The sequence below is a fragment of the Nicotiana sylvestris genome, chromosome 6 (genome assembly GCF_000393655.2).
Source record: "Nicotiana sylvestris chromosome 6, ASM39365v2, whole genome shotgun sequence".
NCBI lineage: Eukaryota > Viridiplantae > Streptophyta > Magnoliopsida > Solanales > Solanaceae > Nicotiana > Nicotiana sylvestris.
In genome coordinates this window covers 132,887,915-132,915,345 of record NC_091062.1, presented here as the reverse complement: position 1 = coordinate 132,915,345, position 27,431 = coordinate 132,887,915, and the positions used below count along the sequence as shown (strand labels likewise).

The following is a 27,431-nucleotide window of genomic DNA, read 5'->3' as shown; positions in this document are numbered from 1 at the left end:
TTCCATCTCTGTCAAAGGCCTCTTGTTTGGTCAATTGTTTTCTGTTTGTGTTCTGAATGTACCCCATGATAAACGTGATCGTCAATTAGATTAGTCGTCAAATGAGTTAATTCATATAGACCCCAGTAATTGAACAAAAGCTGTCTGATGCCCTTTAGGTCCCTGAACGTATTGTTTATATGAGCGACTGATTATTACCTGTTATAATTAGTATAGTCGACCTGATAAATGTCGTCGATTAATTTTCTACGACTGAATGTTCAAATATTCTGAATGGACCTGTATTATGGTTTGAATTTTGGGCATTACCTATGAATGTTAGTTTGTAACTACATTGTAAACAATTAAAAGAACCAGGCTGGGGCAGTTCTGAAATCGAATGATCAAAGCCCAAAGTGCCCTGATGCTGCAATAGGCAGGGCAGTAATAATCAAGGTTAAACAGGGGTAGTTTGGGGCTTGAGAAGAACAGAAAAATTATTTTTAATGAGCTGACAAGTAGGGTACTAATTTAGGATTAAACTAATGCTCAATGGGGAACAAGATACAAGGGTATGGGGTTTAAAATGAATAAATAAAATGAGCCCATAACTCTTGATTAAACAAAAACCAGGCGTGGGGAACAGGGGGCTGGCACCAAAAGATGCTTAGGCATGGGCTTAAAAGAGTATGGGCAGACTGCAAGTTGCAGCATGAAGGCAGCTTAACTGCACTGGGTCATTTGGCTTATAAATAAGCTGTTTTAGAACATAAGGAGGGGGGAATTTTTAGTCTTGAGGCTGGAATTTTTAATCTTGAGAAAGGTCTAGTGAGTTTAAAAGAAAACTGAAAAAACATAAGGTAGTTTCCAGTAAACATTGCAACCACACACTGTCTGAAAGCTATATAAGAATCCATATTGGAAAGCTGTCTTGGCCAAGTTCTGTTGTTTGCACTGACTGAGTTGCTTGTGATTGTTGAACTGCTGGTGTTGCTGCATTGAACACTCTTTTACTTCTGGTGTTTCATTACTCTTTTTCTGGGATTACTGGTTTGGCACTCGACTATTTGCTGGTCCTCTTTGTTCTGGAAAAAATTGTTGGTTGTCTGAGGGTTGTGGAAAACATTTGGTTTGGTTTGTTGCTGTGTTGTTGCTGTGAATCTGCTGTTGCTGTTGTTTGCTGCGTACTACTCAGCTGATCCTTTTCCTTCTTCTTCTGTTCCTCTACATCAGGTACACAACCAAGGCACTATCAAATGTAATGGGAACATTGAGCATGAATGCGAAAAGAAAAGACCTGAAGTTGATTTTCATACATAGATTGTTATATTAGATATCATGTACTGTATGATAATTTTCATTCTTGTGTTGACAATAGAAGCAGTCTGTATGCCCAGTGTATATCAATATAGGTTAGCTAAATGATAGCTTACATACGTATGCTGATAGGTGATAATATGCTCAATGAAATAGGTTGCATCTCAGATTTAGTTTACTTTGCAGTATATGCTGTAATGTATGCCAAGTATGAAAACTGTACATCATGGGTTAAGTTCTTCCTTTTCTGATTAATGGTCTCATATAACTAATAAACTCCCTGTTAAGACAAAGAACACAAAACTTGCAATCTCAACCTCGTGAAGGTCGAGTTCAGGTCAAAACAGGCCAAGCAGGCTTGCTTCGAGCAAGCAGTGGCCCAGATTTGGCCCATCACGCATGGGTTGATTTGGGCCCGTGATTATTTATTCGACTGACTGTGCACGCAGCTTCGTTCCTGATTTTTAAGCATTTCCGAATTCCGTTACAAATAACTTGCAAGCATGTAATTAATTAGGACTATCTACTGTTTTCAATTGATAGAGACAAACACGACAAGAAACGTAGTTGTTATAGGATACCCCTTTAAAATAAGAACGAGATGAGCCTCGACGAAAAATAAACAAAACGCGCAGATGCGGGGCCCTTGTTAAATGTATATTATCGAAGCATTTAGTTTCCAGGACGGGTTGTTTAGCTAATCTCACAACCCTCCTAAAATAACAATACGTTAGACTCTTTAGGACGCGCCTTAATAAATCTTACCTTCTTAAACTCGGGTACACATTTATGTGACCCAAATCCAATTCTCAACGGAGTCGAAATGTGTTTCCCATCACGGGTACATTGATTGTGACGTGGTTCGAGATGCGTGTCCATGACGTTGCAAATTCATTTTAAAAAAATAAGAATGAGATGAGCCTCGCCAAATAAAAATACAAATTGCGGGGCCCTCAGTAAATATTTGCTTTAAAAATTATTTAGACTTCGGGATGGACCGTTTAGTAAAATTCCACGGTCCTACCCAAAATAAATACGCTAGTCGCTTTAGGCGCGCCTTTAATAATTTAATTTCCTTAAACTCGGGTGCACATTGATGTGACCCAAATCCAAATCTCAACGGAGTCAAAGTGTGTCGACGACCACGGGTACATTGATTGTAACGTGGTTCGAGATACATTTTCACAACGTTGCAATTCTTGATAGAAACAGTAAATGATAAAAGCGGTTAAAAGTTAAATTTTGCACGTAAGTTCACACTTGTATAAAATCAGATAATCAAGCCGAATATAACAGTTGAGCGACCGTGCTAGAACCACGGAACTCGGGAATGCCTAACACCTTCTCCCGGGTTAACAGAATTCCTTATCCGGATTTCTGGTACGCAGACTGTAATATGGAGTCATTCTTTTCCTCGATTCGGGATTAAAATTGGTGACTTGGGACACCCTAAATCTCCCAAGTGGCGACTCTGAAATAAATAAACAAATCCCGTTTCGATTGTCCTTTAATTGGAAAAACTCCCTTCACCCTCGCGGGGGCGGAAAAAGGAGGTGTGACAGCTCTGGCGACTCCACTGGGGATCATGACCCAGAACCACTGGTTCAGGGTTCAAGAATTCGAGCTTAGAATAATTGTTATATTTGGCTTTATTATCTGATCTTTATTACATGTTTTTGCATAATGTGCTAAATGCTGTCTTTTACCGCTTTGATATTATCTGAACTGTATATAAACTGTGCCGAAACCCTTCTCTTCTTACCTCCGGGGAGAAGCTCGCTGGTCGAGACTCCCTATTCTGTTAGTGTCAATACCTGAAATAAGAAAGAGGTCGGACAAGTTACAAAGCCGGACGATCTCGCAGGTCCCCGGTACGTAGCCCCCTCCTCGACTCGAGCTGTCCGCTCGGGTACACAGTCTAGAACAAATACCCAGGTTACGAACCTAGAATAACTTGACTTCATACCGGATCCCTAGTAGGAACGCTTATCTGCATCATGTTGCATTTGACTTAGGGGACTCAACACAGGGGTTGGGTCCGTCTAGGACAGGCAACCTGAAATGAAAAGACCACCCTGCTGCATCCTCTTTGTTTTGCGCATTTATTTGCTTCGGTTCCGCATGCTGACCGGTTTCTAAAAAAAAAAAAAAAGGGAAAATGGCAGCGTAGAGAGATAATTACTTATTTTGGAAAAATAAAACCAATGTCCAAGTAGTGTCAAAACCTCGCCGGAATTTTTCTAAAAAAAAGAATAAAAACAAAATTTGTCTTCTTAGTTTGAATTAAAAAAAAATACAATTTTTTTTTTAAATCAAAAAGGAAAAAAAGGTATTTATTTAAAAGAAAAAAACGGAAATTCATAATTCAAAAAAAATGTTGTTTCTTTTACCCCTTTTATAAATTCAGACTAATAGTCCAAATATTTCCAAAAAATTAGTAATAAATATTTTCTTTAATCTTTATCTCTTTTCAAAAAAAAATAATAATAAAAATACGTATTCTTGATTTTTAGGTTTATTTGATTTTCTCTATTCATGATATGCCCGAACTACGCGGGTATGATTCTCACCGGATGTGAGATACGTAGGCAACCCTCATCGGGTCCAACCCCATCTTTTGCTAAAAAGCCAAAAATAATTAATTAATAATAATAAAAAAAAACAAATAATATGTCAAATATTGATTTTTATCGTAAATAAGTCGGGTAATGTTATTTTGCCATAAATAGCCGAATGTTCCCGAAAGGGACGCCGGAAGGCTGACTTTGCATAAACAGCCACTTTTGGGTCATTTTAAGATTTGGTCCAGTTGACCCACACAGCCTTAAAATCTTCGTCCCCAAAGTGTTTAAAGGCCGTGTTCAAAACTTGATCCCCTTTGTAAAATATTCTGGAGTCAAGTCGTTTTTTGTTAAAATCACCTTAATAAATGTGCAGGATGAGCACGATGCAAAATGAACCTTTTTCAATAATGACCAAAATCCCTGTCAAGTTACGGCTATGGTGGAATGATCTAGGTGTTGAAGGACAGAATGAGGTCAAGAAATATTTGAAAGGTCTTGTGGGTTTGTTGGAAATCCAGCCCCGGGGAGATATCATAAGAGCTTTGGTTACCTACTGGGACCCAGCGCACAATGTTTTCCATTTCTCTGATTTTGAACTCACCCCGACTTTGGAAGAAATGGTCGGGTACATCGGGAATGCGGAACTTCCGTTGAGGCAAAAATACCTGGTCGCCCCAAGAGTTGTCACGGTACATCGATTCCTAGATTCATTGAAGATACCCAGAACGGTCCACAACCCAGATCTGGCAGCCGGATTTTGCACTCCAAGCTTCATATATGATAGGTACGGTCATAAGGGGGGATTCAACAATCCCATCAACAAACTGTGCAGCAAAGGTGTTCGTCAGAAGTGGGACAAACACAGATGGGTAGCTTTCATGATGATGTTCATGGGCCTTCTGGTATTTCCAAGGAAAGACGGAAACATTGATTTGAAGATATCCGGGGTTGTCAGCACTTTACTCACGCAAAGTGACAGTACTCTCGCGCCAATGGTGGTATCTGACATCTTTCGAGCTCTTACGACTTGTAAAGCTGGGGGACATTTCTTCGAAGGTTGTAACTTGCTCCTACAGATATGGATGACTGAGCACCTTTGCCGTCATTCCGAGATTTTGAGCCATGGTTCTCCGAAAAAAACTTGCATAGAAGAATCTTACATGAGAACCAAAGAGATCAGTTTGCCCAAAGGGGTCCTGGCATGGACCTCGTTCTTTCAAGCTCTTACTGCCGGCCAAATACAATGGACACTAGGATGGCTGCCTGTTGATGAGATCCTATATATGTCGGCAGCTAAAACTCATTTCTTACTGATGGGGCTTAAGAGCATTCAACCTTACGCACCCTGCCGAGTTTTGAGACAGTTCGGAAGATGCCAGACAGTACCTCATGAGGAAGATGTTAGCACTCAAGCAGTTGAGATAAGTCCTGACGGACAGTTTCCAGAAGCGAAAATTCGCCAAGTCTGGAGTGAGTGTCAATATTTGAAATCAGATACTTGCGTACGGGATCGAGCCAAAGGTGAGACGGCACCAGGTTACCTCGCGTGGTATAGAAGAGAACTTGAGCATGAAAGGCCGGCTAAGAGACCCCACATCCTGTATTTCGCTGAAACATCGCAAAAACAATGGGATTGGCTAGCAAAAGAAAGAGGCTATTGCGCCGAAATCAGCAGGTTGAAACAACAAGTGAAAAGCTTGAAATATGAGCACAATGTGCAGGCTGCTGCCAATCTGGGAGAGCGGAACAGGTTAATTTAGGAAAACAAAATGCTCAGAGCCCAGATCAAACAGATAAGGATGGATGCAGATAAACAGCCAAGGCGTCGATCAGACGAGCAGCTGATAAAAAGGCTAAAAGGGGTAATCAGGGAATGGCAAGATGGTTTGGAGAAATCCGAAAACGTCATAGCAGAGCTCAGGGCACAGTGGGATACAAGAGTAGATAAGCATCGCCGATGCTTGAACCAATTGAAACATGACCACGAGAAGACTGTTGCCAAAATAAAGAGAGAGATGGCTACACTTGAGTTTAAAGCAGTTAAGCGGGCCAGGGATTTCCAATTGGAGAGTAGATGTTGTTACAACCTGTTGGCCCAAATGAAGACAGAAGTACGACAGCTGAAGAATCAGCATATACAAGACTCACAGGTATTCAAGACGTGCAGTGATCAGATAAGACACCTACTCATAGAGAAGAAACAAACCAGAGATAAGATCAGGGCCATTGCCCATGCCATCATCAGACGGTGTCGGCGGTGCGAAAACATGACCTGCGTTACCGTTCTCCCAGCCGTGTTGGGTTATGTCAAACAGACCATGCACGAGTTGGAGCAGCTCGAAAGGGATCTCGCACCTAGAACCGCGAAAAGGCCGAATGATGCCTCGCAGGTCCCTAAGTTGGAAAATTAACCTCTGGTCAAGTCTTGTTTTAGTTGAGCTTTGATGTTTTCCCATATGTTGTTTTCTATTTTTCCTTCAATCAAATAGGGTCAAAGAACCGTGGAGTCTGTACTGTTGCTATTTTGTTTGAAGCAATGTGTAATAGCAAATTTTGATAATGAAATTAAGTGACTCCGGAAGAATTTCTATGTGTCTTTACTTTGAGGCAGAACTACGCCTGGTCTGATTCACGCGGGGACGTGATACGTAGGCAATCCCCATAAGATTCGACCGCTTTTAATAAAGAAAGAAAAGAGAATATAAAAACGAATAAAAAGGGACAACTGAGCAAGCCGAGATGACGCATGTTGTTTGAAGCAAAGCATGTAGAAACGGTTAACTGCCTAGGAGCATTGCATCCTATATGTGTTATGATCAAATCTGTTAAAGCTCTAACGCTAACAAAGTTTGTTATTGTCTGATATCAGACAGTTAGTTGTTAAAGAATTCTGGCAACACACTCATACCAAACCAGATCCAAAGGACCGGTAGCAACAAGCATGACTACTTCGGAGAATAGCAATGAGGAAGAAAGGCCGATGAGCCAGTTGTTAAAAGAAGCGATGGAAAAGATTGAAAGGATGAGACTAGAGATGAATGCAATGCAGCTAGCCATAGCCAAAACACAAAAGAGCCCTGAAACACTGGGACACATGCCGGAATACCCTCACTCTAGCCCTTCCACAAGCCGCCCAAATCCCCTTTACCATCAAGAAAGAAGCCCTCATGATTCCCAAGCTCCACCACCCCACCAGCCTCTCCCAACACCCAATATTCCCATTTTTGTGGGACCTACATCAGCCCTTTTGCAGAGAACGACCAGTGAGCCATTGTTTCAGGTTCACGATACACAATACTATCCCCTTGAGCCTACATTCCATGCACCCAAGCCTCAAGCTTACAGTCCATATTTAGAAGTTCCGGCAGAGGTTGAGAAGCCAGTTAAGGCTCCTGAACAGGATGAAGTGTTGAGAAAGTTCAAAAGCCTGGAGCAGTCCTTCAGGAACTTGCACGGATTGGGCAATCAAATCAGTGTAGCATACAAAGATCTGTGTCCTTTCCCAGACGTCCAACTCCCGGCTGGTTTTAAGATGCCTAAGTTTGATTTATATGAAGGGCACGGTGATCCCATGGCACATTTGCGGGGATTCTGTAGCAAAATGAGAGGGGCAGGCGGCAAGGATGAGCTGTTGATAGCTTATTTCGGCCAAAGTCTGAGCGGATCTGCACTAGAATGGTATACCAGGCAGGATTTCAGCAGGTGGTACACATGGGATGATCTGGCGCAGGCTTTTGCAGGTCATTTCCAGTACAATCTAGAGATAGTCCCTGACCGTCTCACATTATTGAGAACTGGGAAGAAACCCGGGGAAAGTTTTCGCGAGTTCGGGTTCCGCTGGAGAGAACAAGCAGCTAGAGTCGATCCTCCCATGAGAGAGGGAGAGATGGTGGACTATTTCTTGCAGACATTGGATCCAACCTACTTTGGTCACTTGGTGACAACAGTTGGAAAATCTTTCAACGAGGTGGTCAAGATAGGGGTCATGATAGAAGAGGGTTTGAGGTCTGACAAGATTTTGAACTATTCGGCACTCAAGGCGACAACACAGGCTATTCAAAGCGGCACGGGAGGTGCGCTGAGAAGAAAGAAAGAGGAGGTTTCCACGATCGAGGCAGGCAGTTGGTCCAGGGCTGGCAGGCCGCACTACAACCAACACAGACCTCACAGGTCAAACTACCCCTACAACCCACCACAAAATTTCTATCCGCCTCGAGAACCACATTGTTCCGTACACCAAGCCCAAGCATACACTCAGCCTCCGGTTCGCCCACAATGGCGCGCACCGGCTCCCCAGAACATATATGCACCACCACAAAACACCTACCCTCCACCAAGGGCGTATAGAAACCCTTCAGGGGCAGGCTTTTGGGGAAATCCAGATGCTAGGAATGACAGGTTGCGGAAGCAGAGAACTTTCACGGAGCTGGGAGAAACCTACACCACTTTGTTCCACAAACTGAGGCAATTGGGTTTGGTTAGTCTTGTCCAGACTCGAGAACCAAATCCACCACCTCAGAATTTGGATCGATCAATCAGTTGTGAATACTGCTCAGGGATGCTCGGGCATGATACCGAGAAGTGCTGGAAATTAAGGCATGCCATACAGGATCTTATCGACACCAATAAGATCGAGGTCCAGACACCAGAAGCTCCTAACATCAACCAAAACCCACTGCCAGCGCACCACGAAACTCACATGATTGAGTTGGTGTGTGAGGGAGGAGAATTGAGAAAACCCTCACAAACAGTGATGATGATCCAAGCCGCCCCGAAAGGAAGTCTCAACCAGTGGAGGAACGAGTGTACAGTCGCAGGGAGAAGGCGTCAAGCCGGTAGTGATATTGGGAAAGAGCCCGTCCGCCATAACAAGCAAACCCGAGCCAAGCAAGTTGGTAATACCAGGGATCCCGCCCACACCGGCGGTCGTGTTGAAAGGGGTATGTAGAGAACGGGTGACCATAAAGCCTGTGGTCCAGCTGCCGATGATTGACAGCAGGGCTGTGCCTTGGAAATATGAAAAGGCGGTGGTGATGTACAAAGGAAAACAGGTGGAAGAAGTCAGTTGTGAAGCGCAAGGGCTGACTCGATCAGGTCGATGTTTTGCTCCGGTGGAGCTAAGAAGAACCAACCCAGTTGCAACCAAGAAACCTGTGTCCGAAGAAGAGGCTGAAGAGTTCCTGAGGAAGATGAAAGTACAGGACTATTCTGTGGTCGAACAGCTGAGAAAAACACCGGCCCAGATCTCACTGTTGTCATTACTGATCCATTCTGAGGAGCATCGTCGGACCCTGATAAAGATATTGAACGAAGCTCATGTACCCAGTGAGATTTCTGTAAACCACCTGGAAACCATTGCCAGCAAGATTTTCGAGGTGAACAGGGTAACATTCTCAGATGATGACCTGCCAGTGGAGGGTACGGAGCATAATAAGGCTCTATACTTAGCTGTCAAATGTGAAGACTCGGTGGTAACTCGAGTATTGGTGGATAATGGCTCAAGCGCCAATATTTGCCCACTACCAACTTTGAACCAGTTAAAGATCGACCACGGAAGGATCCACAAGAACAGTATCTGTGTCCGAGGGTTTGACGGAAACGGAACAGCCACTGTAGGGGATGTTGTACTTGAACTGACCATCGGTCCAGTCCTGTTTACCATGGAATTCCAGGTGTTAGATGCCACAGTTTCTTATAACCTGCTGTTAGGACGACCATGGATTCATGCAGCCAAAGCGGTGCCTTCCACCCTACATCAGATGGTGAAGTTCGAGTGGGAAAGACAAGAGGTCGTGTTACACGCGAGGACACAACGTGCACCACGGGTGGAGCAATTGTACCTTTCATAGAGACTACTGATGACAAAGGTCCTTGGGTCTACCAGATTTTCGATACAGGGTCAGCCAACAAAATTTCTGAAGGAGAAATCATCCCGCACCCTAGGATAGCTGCCGCGACAGCCATGATGGTTTCGGAAATGCTGGGTAATGGATTTGTGCCAGGAAAAGGCCTGGGAGTCGAGCTTCAAGGGATTGTCCAACCTGTATCCCTTCCTAAAAATCTGGAAACTTTCGGATTGGGTTTCAAACCAACCGCAGCAGATAGGAAGCAAGCGCGAAAAATGAAGAAGAGGGTTTGGTTTCTGCCTAAGCCGGTGCCACGTCTCTCGAGGTCTTTTGTCAAAACAAGTGCCAAGGGGTCACCAGTCCCAAAGATTCTAGGACCTTTGATCGGTATAAATGAAGACCTAAATCAGAGTTTTGAGAGGCTATTCGCGGATGTCAGTATGGTGGAAGCTGGAGAAAGTTCTAGCAGAGCAGAAATACAGTTTGTGGGGCCTGAGGCCAAGACCAACAATTGGACGGTTACTCTTCTTCCTGTCCGAGGGGAGTCTTGGTAGTAGGCTTTGATTTATGTTTTGTGTGTTTTGTTTTGTCTGGATTATTCAAGGGTGTAATCCAAATTTTACTTTCGTTTTTGTAAAAGTGTGAACCCTTTTATCCCGCAAGTTTAATAAAGTTCTTTTCTTTTGTCCCATTTTAATTTTGTTTTGTTCTTTTTCTTTCTGAACAGTTCTCTTTTTACTGGTTCTAATGACATGGCATGCACAGCGGATCTTCGACCTAGTCTAATAAATCAATCTGAATCTGACTCAATGATGCAAGAGGTCGTTTGTGATGATGAATCTGAATGTGATGAAGGTGAAGCCTTCGAAGAGATAAACCGAGAATTATGCCAATTTGAAGAAAAACCCAAGCCTAACCTAAATGACACTGAGGCTGTAAACCTAGGAGACGCTGATAACGTCCAAGAAACCAAAATCAGCATCCACATTGAGCCGAATGTCAGGGAAGAATTGATCAGAACCCTCATGGAATTCAAAGATGTTTTTGCATGGTCCTATGACGATATGCCTGGATTAAGCACAAATTTAGTGGTTCACAAATTGCCCACTGACCCGGCATACCCTCCGGTCAAGCAAAAACTAAGGAAATTTAAAACAGAAATGAGTGTAAAAATCAAAGAAGAGGTGATTAAGCAGTTGCAGGCAAAGGTCATTCGGGTCACTCGATATCCCGAGTGGTTGGCCAATGTGGTACCAGTCCCAAAGAAGGATGGAAAAATCAGGGTGTGCGTCGACTACCGCAACCTCAACAAAGCAAGTCCCAAGGACAATTTTCCGTTACCCAACATCCATATCTTGATCGATAATTGCGCGGGCGCGAGATCGGATCCTTTGTAGATTGCTATGCGGGTTATCATCAGATCCTAATGGACGAGGAAGATGCGGAGAAAACAGCGTTTATTACGCCATGGGGAACCTACTGCTATCGGGTAATGCCATTCGGGTTAAAGAACGCTGGGGCAACGTACATGCGAGCAATGACTGCTGTGTTTCATGACATGATACACAAGGAAATCGAGGTGTACGTCGATGATGTGATCATCAAATCTTGGCGTCAGGAGGACCATGTAGCAGACCTAAGGAGATTTTTCCAAAGACTCCGGAGGTATGATATCAAGCTTAACCCGGCCAAATGCGCATTCGGGGTTCCATCAGGAAAGTTGCTAGGATTCATCGTCAGTCGACGGGGGATTGAGTTAGACCCATCCAAAATTGAATCCATCCGAGATTTGCCACCGCCAAGGAACAAAACAGAGGTAATGAGTTTGCTGGGTAGACTCAATTACATCAGCAGGTTCATCGCTCAACTCACAGCGACTTGTGAGCCCATATTTCGGCTGCTGAGAAAGGATGCTGCGGTAGGTTGGACGGCAGAGTGTCAGGAGGCTTTCGACCAAATCAAAGGGTATCTGTCTAATCCACCCGTATTGGTCCCGCCTAAGCCCGGGAAGCCCCTAATTCTTTACCTGACGGTCTTGGAAAATTCATTTGGTTGTGTGTTGGGGCAGCATGATGACACAGGAAGGAAGGAGCAAGCCATCTACTATCTTAGCAAGAAATTCACAGTACATGAGGTCAAGTACACTCAACTCGAGAAAACATGTTGCGCCCTAACTTGGGTAGCTCAGAAGTTGAAACACTACCTGTCTTCGTATACTACTTATCTCATATCCCGTTTGGACCCATTGAAGTATATCTTTCAGAAACCTATGCCCACGGGAAGGTTGGCAAAATGGCAAATTCTGCTCACAGAGTTTGATATCGTCTATGTAACGAGGACGGCCATGAAAGCCCAGGCGCTGGCAGACCATTTGGCAGAGAATCCCGTTGATGAAAAATACGAGCCCTTAAGAACGTATTTTCCTGACGAAGAGGTAATGCATACAAATGAGTTGGAATTGCCTGAGGAACCGGGTTGGAAGCTTTTCTTCGATGGAGCTGCAAACGCGAAAGGGGTTGGAATAGGAGCAGTACTCATTTCTGAAACAGGACGGCATTATCCTGTTACGGCTCAACTACGCTTCTATTGCACCAACAATATGGCCGAGTATGAGGCTTGCATTCTGGGTCTGCGCTTGGCTGCTGACATGGATGTCCAAGACGTCTTGGTCTTGGGAGACTCGGACCTCTTGGTACATCAAATTCAGGGTGAATGGGAAACACGAGATCTAAAACTCATACCATACCGACAATGCTTGCATGATCTGAGCAAGCAATTTCGATCGGTGAAGTTCAAACACATCCCGAGAGTTCACAATGAGGTTGCGGATGCCTTGGCCACCTTAGCATCAATGCTGCACCACCCTGACAAAATGTATGTTGATCCTCTACACATCCAGGTCCGTGATCAGCACGCCTACTGCAATGCCATAGAAGAAGAAGCAGATGGCGAACCCTGGTTTCATGATATCAAGGAATACCTCAGAATGGGGATATATCCAGAACATGCCTCTAGAGACCAAAAAAGAGCCCTTCGGCGTTTGTCGAATGGTTTCTTCCTCAGTGGAGGAGTATTGTACAAAAGAACCCTGGATTTGGGATTGTTGAGATGTATAGATGCCCGTCAAGCAACGACGGTTATGGCAGAGGTACATGCTGGAGTTTGCGGGCCACACATGAGCGGATATGTATTGGCAAGAAAGATCCTTCGAACTGGGTGTTATTGGCTCTCCATGGAACCCGACTGCATCACTTTTGTGAGGAAATGCCATCAGTGCCAGATACATGGAGATTTGATTCATTCTTCGCCAACAGAGTTACATACGATGTCAGCACCCTGTCCGTTTGTGGCATGGGGCATGGATGTCATTGGGCCCATCGAGCCGGCAGCATCCAACGGTCATAGGTTCATTCTAGTGACCATTGATTACTTTACCAAATGGGTTGAGGCTAAAACCTTCAAATCAGTAACCAAGAAGGCAGTGGTGGACTTTGTTCACTCCCATATCATCTGCAGATTTGGGATCCCAAAAGTGATCATCACGGATAACGATGCGAATCTTAATAGCAGCTTGATGAGAGAGGTATGCCAACAATTCAAGATTACACACCGCAATTCCACCCCATATCGCCCCAAGGCGAATGGAGCAGTCGAAGCAGCCAATAAGAATATCAAGAGGATACTGCGAAAAATGGTGGAAGGGTCCAGACAATGGCACGAGAGATTACCCTTTGCTTTGTTGGGTTACCGCACTACCGTCCGAACCTCCATAGGCACAACTCCTTATTTGTTGGTGTATGGAACTGAGGCCGTAATACCAGCGGAGGTCGAAATTCCGTCCCTCCGAATTGTCGCTGAAGCCGGGATTAATGATGATGAATGGGTCAAAGCTCGATTGGAACAGTTGAGCCTGATAGATGAGAAAAGATTGGCAGCAGTGTGTCATGGTCAGCTGTACCAGAAGAGAATGGCAAGAACATATAATAAGAAGGTGCGCCCCAGGAAGTTTGAAGTAGGGCAGCAGGTATTGAAGAAGATCCTCCCACATCAGGTCGAGGCAAAAGGCAAATTCGCCCCAAATTGGCAAGGGCCTTATATCGTGACCAGAGTATTATCCAACGGTGCTTTGTGTTTGACAGATGTCGAAGGTAGATGTGTCGACATGGCTATCAATTCTGATGCAGTCAAGAGATATTACGCGTAATTTCTTTGATTATGACAATTTTTAGTTTATTTGTTTGTATTTGGCATTTATTGGATAATGAGATGACGGAGACAATTCTTTCTTCTATCCAAACACTTTTAACCCTTGCTTCCCCCTTTGAGCCTTAAGTAATTCTTTTATACCCATCTTTTGGAATCAGTAATGGAAAAGACATGAAAAAAAGAGAAGAAGAAAAGAGAAAAATGAAAAGAAAGAAAAAAAGGAAAAAAAAAAGGAAAGAAAAAAAAGAAGAAGATAAAATCATAAGAAAATACAAAACCGTGGGAACTACGTTTGACCTGATTCCTCAAAAAGGATACGTAGGCGCCTCACGGCTCGGTCATAGTATGCATCATAGCGAATATAGGATGCATAGTGTACATAGTGTGCATAATAGGCACAGTGTGCGTAACGCACATAGCGCAACATAAGTGTAAAAAATAAATTCCCCAAGCAAGAAAACTGGGGCAGAGGTTATGTTTTAAGTTCCAACAAAGGTTTGATTCCAAAAGTTGTAGCACATCACCCATCAAATTATTTTCATTTTTATAGCCTTTCTTTAACCCCATACCAGTGCCAACATCAACGTCCAAAAGACCTCCCGATCAATGTTCAGGAGATGTCGAGTCAGGCAAATATGGCCGAGGATAATACACTTAAGTTCAAATATATTTAAGTTCTAGGTCGCCCACCAGTATAATGCGGGAATACATTTAAGTTCTAGGTCGCCCACCAGTATAATGCGGGAATACATTTAAGTTCTAGGTCGCCCACCAGTATAATGCGGGAATACATTTAAGTTCTAGGTCGCCCACCAGTATAATGCGGGAATACATTTAAGTTCTAGGTCGCCCACCAGTATAATGCGGGAATACATTTAAGTTCTAGGTCGCCCACCAGTATAATGCGGGAATACATTTAAGTTCTAGGTCGCCCACCAGTATAATGCGGGAATACATTTAAGTTCTAGGTCGCCCACCAGTATAATGCGGGAATACATTTAAGTTCTAGGTCGCCCACCAGTATAATGCGGGAATACATTTAAGTTCTAGGTCGCCCACCAGTATAATGCGGGAATACATTTAGCTCTAGATTTTGGAATCAGTGGCCCCGCCTGAAGACGGAAGGTTACAACAGAGATCCCCAAGAAGGAAACAATAAAATCCCCAGCGCCAAGAGGCAGAAGGCTGCCAAAGCAAGCACACATTCAAAAGAAAGAAGGAACGCGTCTCAGAAGAAGCAGTTCGGAAACATTATAGCATGCTCAACGTAACAATTTTGATGAAAAGCCATACCGCCGAAGAAACAATTGAAAGGCTTGAAGAAGAGGGTATGTTCCCAACGAGTCAAGCGAAGTGATGAAAACTGGCATTCAGAAAAGGCGAAGGACCAGCATCATCTCCAAAGTTCACAAAATAAAGGCATCAGAGGAAAGCATTAGCCGACAAGAAAGCAAGGCAACAAGAACAAGTTGAAGATAGAAGAGATCTCACACTCTAGCTTAACTTCTTGTTTTTCCTTTCAAGAACAATGTAACAAGGAGATCAGTGAGCAGTAGCATCCTACAGCAGCATGCAACAGCGCACAACAGCAGCAAGCACTACAGTCACACAGTAGTCCCAGCTACCAAAATTTCCCGAACTACATTGACCTGATTCTTGTTCAGCCCAGGATATGTAGGAAACCTCTGAAGCAAAGGTTCGGTCAAATCTTTTTCTAAAAAAAGCTTCACACGGAGTACTCAGATGAGCAAAAATCACCCGCTTTATCTTTGCGCGAAAACCCTTCGTGTCTTCGGGCAAAGAGGGGCAGCTGTAAGCACGTGATTTTTGCTTCACGAGCAATCACTCCAAAAGGAAAACAAAAAAAATAATAAAAATAGTGACAAATGACCCCGCGGTACAAGTTTTTCATGACATGTATTGCTAGTCATTTGTGGGTCTGTCCATTTTGCATTTAATCATTATCAAACAAAATACAAAAATATGTGTGTCATTAAAAGAAAATTCAAAATATATATATGTGCATCGTTCGTTCTAGGTTGTGATTTAACTTACTTAAACATTTTAATTTGGTATGATAATTGTGTTGAGGTGTTACATTGTTGTTTGTTTTAATTTCATTTGTTTTATTATTTATTTTGTTTTAGTTGTATTTAGAAAACAAAGAAAAGAGGGATTAAAATTGATTTGGGCCCAGAAAGTGAAACAAAAAAGGCCCAAAACCGGCACTCAAACCCAGTCCAAATCCGGCCTGCCCAAACGTTGGTTCAAACGACGCCGTATCAGCGTCCTTATTAGAGCCGTTGATCTGACTCAAACAAACGGTCCTGATCAAGCCACTCATTTAACCCCAAACGACGTCGTCTTAGGCATTTGATCTGAGCCGTTCAACCCCTTGATCCAACGGACCCAGGTTTTCCCCCTAAACCCGTCCAGTTTTGACCCGATCCAGCCATACCCGGCACCAACCCCTCACTTAAACCAAACGACCCCGTTTAACTACCAAACGACCCCGTCTCATTTCTCACCATCAGATCCAAGCCGTTGAGATCATCTGATCTAACGGCTCAGATACAATCCCCTACTCCGTATATAAACCCTCTATCACTCCCCACGCCCCCTATCCGAACCCCCCTTCATCTTCCCCAAGCTCAAACACTGAAACCCCAAACCCTAGCAAGCCGCCCTAGCTTCCCTTTCACCAGAACCCGGCGGCACGAACGCCGGTGACCACCTCCTGAACACCCTAAGTCCCCCTCACTCTCCTGAACATGGATCTGCTATCCATTTGCCTCGAATCACTTTCTTTCGTCTCGAATCTTCATTTGAAGATTTGAGTCGAACCCGGACCTATGCCAAATTACCCCATCTTCATACCAGACACTCCTCTGACCCTCCTCGTGACCAAACCAAGCTTGGTTTGGTCCGAATCTACCCACGACTCCTGAAAAACCAGATCTAAAAATTCGGACCTTAGAACACATGCACCTGGGGAATCCGGCCAGTCTTAACAGGGGTTTGAGGTCTAATAGACCTTAGTCAAGGTGTTCTCATGTGAGAACACCCTGATTAAAGTTTGTTCGGCCTCAAGAGTTCGAAGTTGAGTCAGATTTGGGTCGTTTTGATTTCAAACTTTTTTCGGTAAGTTTTCTTTTCTCTTTGTTTAGTTCTAATTAAGTTGTCAGCATGCTTCGTTGTGCTTGTTTGTTATTTTGTTATTTTTCATTCGGATTTCTTCCATCTCTGTCAAAGGCCTCTTGTTTGGTCAATTGTTTTCTGTTTGTGTTCTGAATGTACCCCATGATAAACGTGATCGTCAATTAGATTAGTCGTCAAATTAGTTAATTCATATAGACCCCAGTAATTGAACAAAAGTTGTCTGATGCCCTTTAGGTCCCTGAACGTATTGTTTATATGAGCGACTGATTATTACCTGTTATAATTAGTATAGTCGACCTGATAAATGTCGTCGATTAATTTCCTACGACTGAATGTTCAAATATTCTGAATGGACCTGTATTATGATTTGAATTTTGGGCATTACCTATGAATGTTAGTTTGTAACTACATTGTAAACAATTAAAAGAACCAGGCTGGGGCAGTTCTGAAATCGAATGATCAAAGCCCAAAGTGCCCTGATGCTGCAATAGGCAGGGCAGTAATAATCAAGGTTAAACAGGGGTAGTTTGGGGCTTGAGAAGAACAGAAAAATTATTTTTAATGAGCTGACAAGTAGGGTACTAATTTAGGATTAAACTAATGCTCAATTGGGAACAAGATACAAGGGTATGGGGTTTAAAATGAATAAATAAAATGAGCCCATAACTCTTGATTAAACAAAAACCAGGCGTGGGGAACAGGGGGCTGGCACCAAAAGATGCTTAGGCATGGGCTTAAAAGAGTATGGGCAGACTGCAAGTTGCAGCATGAAGGCAGCTTAACTGCACTGGGTCATTTGGCTTATAAATAAGCTGTTTTAGAACATAAGGAGGGGGGAATTTTTAGTCTTGAGGCTGGAATTTTTAATCTTGAGAAAGGTCTAGTGAGTTTAAAAGAAAACTGAAAAAACATAAGGTAGTTTCCAGTAAACATTGCAACCACACACTGTCTGAAAGCTATATAAGAATCCATATTGGAAAGCTGTCTTGGCCAAGTTCTGTTGTTTGCACTGACTGAGTTGCTTGTGATTGTTGAACTGCTGGTGTTGCTGCATTGAACACTCTTTTACTTCTGGTGTTTCATTACTCTTTTTCTGTTATATTGAATACTCTGGTTTTCTGTTGGTTCATCATTCTGTTTCTGGGACTGCTTGTTTGTTGCTCGACCACTTGTGAGCTTCATCATTGTGGCTGGTTGTTGTTGCTGTGTTGTTGGTGTTATCTGCTGTTGCTGTATTCACTGCATATTGCTTAGCTGATCATTCCTTTCTTCTTTGTCCTCCTTACCAGGTACACAATCGATACCACTAATGTAACTGAGAGTTTGAACATAAATGCAAAAGAGAGGACCTGCAGATTGTTTATATACACGTGGACTGTTGTGTTAAATGTCATGTAGTATATAGTAGTTACATTTTTGTTTGGATAATAGAAGTAGCCTACATGCTTAGTGTATCAATGCAGGTTAATGCATGCTAGTCATGTATGTGTGCTGTTAGGTGAAAAAACATTCCCAGTGTAATAAGTTGTACCTTTAGACTTAGTCTGAGGGTGTAATATATTCTCTAATGTAAGCCAAATAGGAAAACTATCCACTTTAGTTAAAATTCTTTCTCCTTTTGCCAGATTGTCCCATATAAATTGATAAACTCATTTCACAGAACAAAGAATCAGTCCTAGGCCTCAATCTCATGAAGGCCGAGCCCAAATCGAAACAAATCAGTTAGGCCCATATCGAAAAAGGGGGCCTAAGTCTGGCCATCTCGCATGAGCTAGGTTTGGGCCCATAATTTTCGGCTAGTTATCCATAATCGCAGTCACATTTTATTATTCTGTAAAAGCATTTTAAATCCTGTTATAAGTAAACTCGCAATCATGTAATTAATTAGGACTGTCTACCGTTTTCAATTGATAGAGACGAACACGACAAGAAACGTAGTTGCTATAGGATATCCTTTTAAAATAAGAACGAGATGAGCCTCGATGAAAATAAACAAAACACGCAGATGCGGGGCCCTTGTTAAATGTAAATCATTGAAGCATTTAGTTTCCCGGACGGGTTGTTTAGCAAATCTCACAACCTTCCTAAAATGACAACACGTTAGTCTCTTTAGGATACGCTTTAATAAACTTTACCTTCTTAAACTCGGGTGCACATTTATGTGACCCAAATCCAAATCTCGACGGATTCGAAATGCCTCTCTAATCACGGGTACATTGACTGTGACGTGGTTCGAGATGCATGTCCATGACGTTGCAAATTCATTAGAAATAAAGAACGAGGTGAGCCTCGCCAAATAAAAATACAAATTGCGGGGCCCTCAATAAATATTGCTTTAAAAATTGTTTAGGCTTCGGGATGGACCGTTTAGTAAAATTCCACGGTCCTACCCAAAATAAATACGCTAGTCGCTTTAGGCGCGCCTTTAATAATTTAATTTCCTTAAACTCGGGTGCACATTGATGTGACCCAAATCCAAATCTCAACGGAGTCAAAGTGTGTCGACGACCACGGGTACATTGATTGTAACGCGGTTCGAGATACATTTTCACAACGTTGCAATTCTTGATAAAAACAGTAAATGATAAAAGCGGTTAAAAGTTAAATTTTGCACATAAGTTCACACTTGTATAAAATCAGATAATCAAGCCGAATATAACAGTTGAGCGACCGTGCTAGAACCACGGAACTCGGGAATGCCTAACACCTTCTCCCGGGTTAACAGAATTCCTTATCCGGATTTCTGGTACGCAGACTGTAATATGGAGTCATTCTTTTCCTCGATTCGGGATTAAAATTGGTGACTTGGGACACCCTAAATCTCCCAAGTGGCGACTCTGAAATAAATAAACAAATCCCGTTTCGATTGTCCTTTAATTGGAAAAACTCCTTCACCCCTCGCGGGGGCGGAAAAAGGAGGTGTGACAGCTCTGGCTTGTTTGTGAAGAAAAAGGATGGTTCTATGCATATGTGCATTGATTATCTCCAGTTGAAAAAAGTTACAGTGAAGAATCAGTATCCTTTGCCTCGTATGGATGATATGTTTGACTAGTTACAGGGTGCATGAGTGTTTTCTAAGATTGACTTGCGTTCAGGTTACCATTAGTTGAAGATTCGGGAGCCAGATATCCCGAAGATTGCTTTCAGGGCTCGGTATAGTTATTAGGAGTTCCTTGTTATGCCGTTTGGGCTGACCAATGCCCCAACAGCCTTCATGCAGTTGATGCATAGTGTGTTCCAGCCATATCTTGACTCGTTCATCATTGTCTTTATTGATGATATTCTGGTATACTCCAGGAGTCGAAAGGATCATGAGCAGCACCCGAGGACAATGCTTCAGACTTTGAGGGAAAAGAAGTTATATGCAAAGTTATCGAAATGTGAGTTTTGGTTGGATTCCGTGGCATTCTTAGGCCACATGGTATCGAGTGAGGGCATATAGGTGGATCGGAAGAAAGTGAAAGCAGTGCAGAGTTGGCCCAGACCATCCTCAGCTACAGAGATCCGTAGTTTTCTTGGCTTGGTGGGTTATTACCGTCGATTTATTGAGGGTTTTTCATCGATTGCAGCACCTTTGACCAGGCTGACCCAGAAGGGTGCTCCATTCCAGTGGACGGAAGAGTGTGAGGCGAGCTTCCAGAAGCTCAAGATAGCTTTGACTACAACCCTAGTATTGATGTTGCCTACAGGTTCGGGGTCTTATACTGTCTATTGTGATGCCTCGAGGATTGGCTTTGGAGCGGTATTGATGCATGCCAGTAGGGTGATTGCCTACACGTTCAGATAGTTGAAGGTACATGAGAAGAATTTTCCTATCCATAATCTCAAGTTAGCTGCTATTGTTCACCCCTTGAAGATCTGGCATCATTATTTATACGATGTGCTTTGTGAGATTTATACTGATCACCAGAGTTTGCAGCATCTGTTCAAGCAGAAGGACCTTAACTTGCGCCAGAGGAGGTGGTTAGAGCTGCTAAAAGACTATGATATCACTATCTTGTATCACCTAGGCAAGGCCAATGTGGTGGCCAATGCTTTGAGTCGCCGGGCAGAGAGTTTGGGGAGTTTGGCTTATTTACCAGCAGCGGAGAGGCCCATGGCAATGGATGTTCAGGCCTTAGCCAGCCAGTTTGTGAGATTGGATCTTTCGGAGCCCAGTCGGGTTCTATCTTGCGTGGTCTCTCGGTCTTCCTTATTTCACCGTATCAGAGAGCGTCAGTATAATGACCCTCATTTGTTCGTCCTCAAGGACAAGGTTCTGCACGGTGATGCCAGAGATATGACTATTAGTGATGACGGGGTATTGCTGATGCAGGGTCGGGTATGTCTACCTAATATTGATGGGCTTCGGGAGTTGATTCTAGAGGAGGCCCATAGTTTGCAGTATTCCATTCATCTGGGTGCCGCGAAGATGTACCAGGATTTGAGGCAACACTATTGGTGGAGGCGGATGAAGAAAGATATAGTTGAGTTTGTAGCTCGGTGCCTCAATTGTCAGCAAGTAAAGTATGAGCACCAGGGGCTGGGTGGATTACTTCACTAGATAGAGATTCTGGAGTGGAAGTGGGAGCGGATCACCATGGACTTCGTAGTTGGACTCCCACGGACTTTGAGGAAGTTCGATGCCATTTGGGTGATTGTGGATCGGCTGACCAAGTCCACGCATTTCATTCCTGTGTGTACCACCTATTCTTCGGAGTGGTTGGCAGAGATTTATATCCGAGAGATTGTTCATCTGCATGGTATTCCAGTTTCCATCATTTCAGACAGAGGTACTCAATTTACATCTCGGTTCTGGAGGGCCGTACAACATGAGTTAGGTACTCGGGTGGAGTTGAGCACAACATTCCACCCCCAGACGAATGGACAGTCCGAGCACACTATTCAGATTCTTGAGGATATGCTCTGTGCGTGTGTGATGGAGTTTAGAGGTTCTTGGGATGAGTTCTTGCCACTGGCGGAGTTTGCCTACAACAACAGTAATCAGTCTAGCATTCAGATGGCACCATATGAGGCCTTGTATCATAGGCGGTATAGATCCCCGGTGGGTTGGTTCGAGCCGGGCGAGGCTAGGTTATTGGGCACAGACTTGGTTCAGGATGCCTTGGAGAAGGTTAAGGTGATTAAGGAGAGACTTCGCCCAACCCAGTCCAGATAGAAGAGTTACGCAGACCGGAAGGTTCGTGATGTTTCCTATATGGTTGGAGAGCTGGTCTTGCTTCGGGTTTTGCCTATGAAGGGAGTTATGAGATTTGGGAATAAAGGGAAGTTGAGTCCGAGGTTTATTGTTCCTTTTGAGATATTGAGACGTGTTGGGGAGGTTGCTTATGAGCTTACCTTACCTCCCAGCTTGGCAGGAGTTCATCTGGTATTTCATCTTTCGATGCTCTGAGATTATCACGGCGATCCGTCGCATGTGTCGGATTTCAGTTCAGTCCAGTTGGACAAGGATCTATCTTATGTTGAGGAGCCAGTGGCGATATTGGACAGGCAGGTTCGGAAGCTGAGGTCAAACAACATTGCATCAGTGAAGGTTATATAATAGGGTTAGCCAGTCAATGAGGCGACTTAGGAGACCGAGTAGGATATGCACAGCCGTTACCCTCATCTTTTCACTACTTCAGGTATATCTCTATGCTCGTTCGAGGACGAACAAATTTTTTAAGAGGGGGAGGATGTAACGACCCGACCGGTCATTTTAAGAATTTAACGCCCAGATCCCCTATTAACTGCATTCCCCGTGTTTGTTTCTGCTATTGTAAGTTGTCGGGAGGGTTCGTTTTGAATTTCGGAGTATTTTGGGACCCTTAGTCCCTAAATGAGAACTTAAGCTTTAGAATTTGGACTGTAGTCGGAACAGTGTGAAAACAACCTCGAAATAAAGTTCGGTCGGTTTTGTTAGCTTCGTTGGGTGATTTCGGGCTTATGGGCGTGTTCGGATTATGTTTTGTAGGTTTGTAGCTTAATTAGGCTTGAAATGCCAAAAGTTGAATTTTTGAAGTTTCCGGTTCGATAGTGAGATTTTGATATCGGGGTCGGAATGGAATTTCGGAAGTTGGAGTAGGTCTGTTGTATAATTTGGGACGTGTGTGCAAAATTTCAGGTCATTCGGACGAGGTTTGGTAGACTTTTTGATCGAAAGCGGAAATTGAAAGTTTTGGAATCCTTAGGCTTGAATCTTAGGGTGTTGTGATGATTCGATATTGTTTTGAGTGTTCCGAAGGTTGATACAAGTTTGAATAGTGGTATATGACTTGTTCGTACTTTTGGTTGAGGTCCCGGGGGCCTTGGGATGATTTCGGAGGGTTGACGGAAGAAATTGGGAGTTTGTTTGGAGTAGCTTCAGCTACTGAACTACTGTCATAACCGCACCTGCGAATTGGGGACAGCAAGTGCGGAGCTGCAGAAGCGAGTGGTCAGTCGCAGATGCGGCCAGAGGAAGGGAAATCAGGAGTCGCAGGTGCGGGTAATTTATCGCACCTACGATACTGCAGATGCGGCCAGTGCATTTAAGTGAATTTTCGTAGATGCGCATCTGGGATCGCAGGTGCGGGTCCGTATGTGCGAGGAAATGGCCGCAGGCGCGGAAACCCTAGGCCAGAACCTATATAAGGTTTCTGTCGCGATTTTAGCCTATTTTTCACCATTTTTATCCGTGAATTTAGCTTTTTGGGAGGTTTTTGAGAGAGGATTCAAGGAGGTAAGATTTTTTAGAACCCAAACTTGTTTATATGGTATTATTCTACTGATTGGGCAAGAAATTTATGGAAAATAAGGGTTAGAATTGGGGGTTTAAGTTGAAATTGGAGACTTGGATTTGGGGATTTGAGGGTCGTTTGTAGTCCGATTTTCATGTATTTGATATGCATGAACTCGTGAGAGTGTGAGCATCCTAGTTTTGCAAATTTTATCCGATTCCGAGGTGTGGGTCCGGGGGACTTTTTGGGCAATTTTCTTAATTTCACGTGTTAGCTTTGAATTAGTTAGTGAATTTAGTTACTTGAAATTATATTTACATTATGCAATTGATTTGAATAGATTTGGGCCATTTGGAGTCGGGTACTCGTGGCAAGAACGTGATTTCGAGTTGATTGAGTTGGTTCGAGGTAAGTGGCTTGCCTAACCTTGTGTGGGGGAACTCCCTTAGGATTTGGTATTTTTGTTATATGAGTGTCGTGTACGTGAGGTGACGAGTGCGTACACGTGCTAATTGTTGCAAAATCCTGTTTTCATTAAGCTAATACCTGTGTTTTCTTGTAGTTTAGCAAATACTTATACTTGAAGCCTCTTGTTTAAATTCGGAAAAGCATGCCTACGTGACTTAATTGCCTTTCCTGCTTTAATTGCCTACTTGTACTCTGTGCAGCATGTTAGAGTTGAAATTCTTGTCTAATTCTTGAATAGAACTGTATATTTTTCTGAGATGGTTGTGTATTTACTTTGGGACTATGGGACGATATCCCGGGAGACCCCCCTGCTTATTTACATTGGGACTACAGATCAGTATTCCGATAGATTCTCCTGCACATTTATGATTAGGATTACGGACAACACCCGGTAGATTTCCCGTATTGGATATTTACTTTGGGACTACGGATTTTGTATTCCGGGAGTTTCCCTTGCATATTTATAATTTGGACTACGGGACGATATCCGGGAAGATTCTCTGGACATTTACGTTTGGGACTACGGGACGGTATCCTGGGAGATCCTTTATTGCTATTTCTGTGTACTGAGTTAGATTCTTTTTGTGTCATTATTCATTATAGACTGTTAGCACTTTAATTATATTGTCTAATTCTATACTGTTTTACCTTGCTTTTCATCTATAAGTAGTAGGGCCCTGACCTTCCTCATCACTACCTGTCCGAGGTTAGGCTTGGCACTTACTGAGTACCGTTGTGGTGTACTCATGCCCTTCCTACGCATGTTTTTCGTGTGCATATCCCGGTTCTTCGGCTCAACCATACCATTAGTGAGGCGAGGCGATCTTTAGAGACTTCGAGGTATATCTGCCGCGTCCGTAGACCGAGGAGTCCCTCTCTATTCTCCCCTCTAGCTTTAGCTCCCTTGTATTTACTTTTGTTTAGACATTCTGGAGATTAGAACACTTGTAGTTATTCAACAGCTTGTGATTTCATGAGATTCCGGTTTTTGGGAGCTGTTTTAGTTTGAGAGTTTGTATTTTATATGCCGAGCGACATCTTAAACGTTTTATTATGTTATTCCGTAATTTTTGGCTAGTTTTTTTATCTTTCGTTTCTTTTTCTACGAATCGTTAGGCTTTTCTAGTCGTAGAGACTAGGTGCTATCACGACAGTTTACAGAGGGCGAACTTGGGTCGTGACATGATGCCTCGAGTAGAACAAGAAGACAAACCACACGCATCTTCGAAGTATTTTTAGACTTTGATAGCAACATTCCCCTCACAGAATAAATGATTAGTAGTTTCAATATTGCAAATGGTGCAACAGTAACATCTTGATGTCCTATGTACATTAAATCTGGTCAAAGAATCATCAGTAGCAAGTTCACTATTAAGAAATCTCAGTACATGGAAGGAGACTTTCAATGGTAATTTACAATGCCAGATCTTAGAAAGAGTAAGGGAAGAACCTCTTGATTTTCTAAATATTTTCCAAGCTGATTTACTAGTGAAAGATCTAGAAGGATTAGCAAGCTAGATAGGCGGATCATTCTCTTCTGGTGAAATCTTTATGGACTGAATATGAGATACCAAATGAGATCGGAGGGTATAATGAAGTTTATCTAGCATCCATTGATTGTGAGAGATAAAATCAGCCACTTTTGTCTTTTTGGACTTTTTTTCATGTTGGACTAGCTTAGCAAGAGTACCTTTGTTAGTCCAGTTATCCCACCAAAATGAGAGGTTACCTTTCCCTACTTTCCATAAAATATGATGTTCACAATCCTTCTTGATGTCCATTATCCTTCTCCAAATGTGGCAGAGACTAGCTTTTTTTCTAACAAGTGGTGATATCTTTTGCAATATTTAGCTTCCAAGAAGAGGGTGAGAAGAGATTTTTGAATCCTATAGTTCCAGCATGCTTTAGCAACAAAAGAAATGCAGATGTCATGCAATGACCTAAAACCTACCCCTCCCTCCACCTTAGGATAACATAAATTTTTCCAGTAAAACCAATGATAGATCCTCTTGCTCTCTGATGTGCCCAAAAAAAACCTAGCAAGAGATTTTTTAATCTGATCAAGGGTAGATTTTGATGGATGCACAATAGATATGATATGTAAAGAGAGAGAATTTAATACATACCTAATAAGGACTACTCTACCCCTAAAGGAAAGAATCTTCCCTTTCCATCCGTGAGTTCTGTTTGCTATTTTGGCCACCATATTCCCAAATAGCATATTTTCTTTCTCTCAGCAAAAAGACACCCCAAATAAGTAAAAAGGAAATGGGAATGGGAAAAACTAGTGAGAGATTTGATGTCCTCAATTACAAAGTGTGGAGTATTAGAAGATACCATAAAAGCAGACTTCCTTTTATTCACCATTTGGGCTGAGATTTGTTCATATTTTTCCAACTTGTTCATCATCATGGCAATGGAAATCAAGTCGCCAGAGGAGAAGAGGATGAGGCCATCAGCATATGTGAGATGAGTAACTAAGGGTCTTCCATTATCCACAGAAAAAAAGATAAAATTATCATGTATTAATTGATCCATCATGTAGGATAGCAATTCAGTACCAATGATAAAAAGAGGGAGATAGTGGATCTCCTTGCTTCAAACCTCTAGATGATTTAAAAAATCCATGTCTCACTCCATTGATATTAATGAAATACGAATTGTTGGAAATCAATATAGCCACCATATCAATCCAAAATTTAGAAAATCTTAATTGCCTTATTACCCGACAGAGATAATCCCAGGCAACTCTGTCAAAGGCCTTTGCCATATCCAGTTTGAATACAATATTAGCGTTTATATTGGACCTATTCAAGTTATAGACAAGTTCTTGAGTGAGCATGACATTATTAGAAATAACTCTTCCCTTAAGGAATCCAGTTTGATTAGGAGAAATAATCCTATTCATAAGAGGGGCTTACCTATTGTTAAGCAACTTTGAGATAATTTTGGAAGTAAAGTTTCTTAGACAAATAGGCCTACAATTAGTGAATTGCTGAGGATTATCAATTTTAGGAATAAGGACAAGTCATGTATGAGTGAAAGACCTAGGAAGTTTAGTTCCAGAAAAGAAGTCCAAAACCACATCATAGAGATCATTAGCAATTAAATCCCAACAGTGTTGAAAGAATTCCCAGAAATATCATCAGGACTAGGTGAGCTACTATTGCTCATAGAGAATACCACTTGTTTCA

The 27,431-nt window shown here is 42.8% G+C and overlaps 1 long non-coding RNA gene across 1 annotated transcript; it reads right to left on the bottom strand.

Moving 5' to 3' along the window:
- Positions 1 to 684: 684 nt before the first annotated feature.
- LOC104228764 (uncharacterized) lies at positions 685 to 27,173 on the bottom strand. Its single transcript, XR_011400488.1, has 3 exons — positions 26,575 to 27,173; positions 26,364 to 26,463; positions 685 to 1,203 (listed from the first exon to the last, which is right to left on the bottom strand). It is a non-coding gene; the product is annotated as an uncharacterized lncRNA (long non-coding RNA).
- Between the last annotated feature and the right edge of the window lie 258 nt (positions 27,174 to 27,431).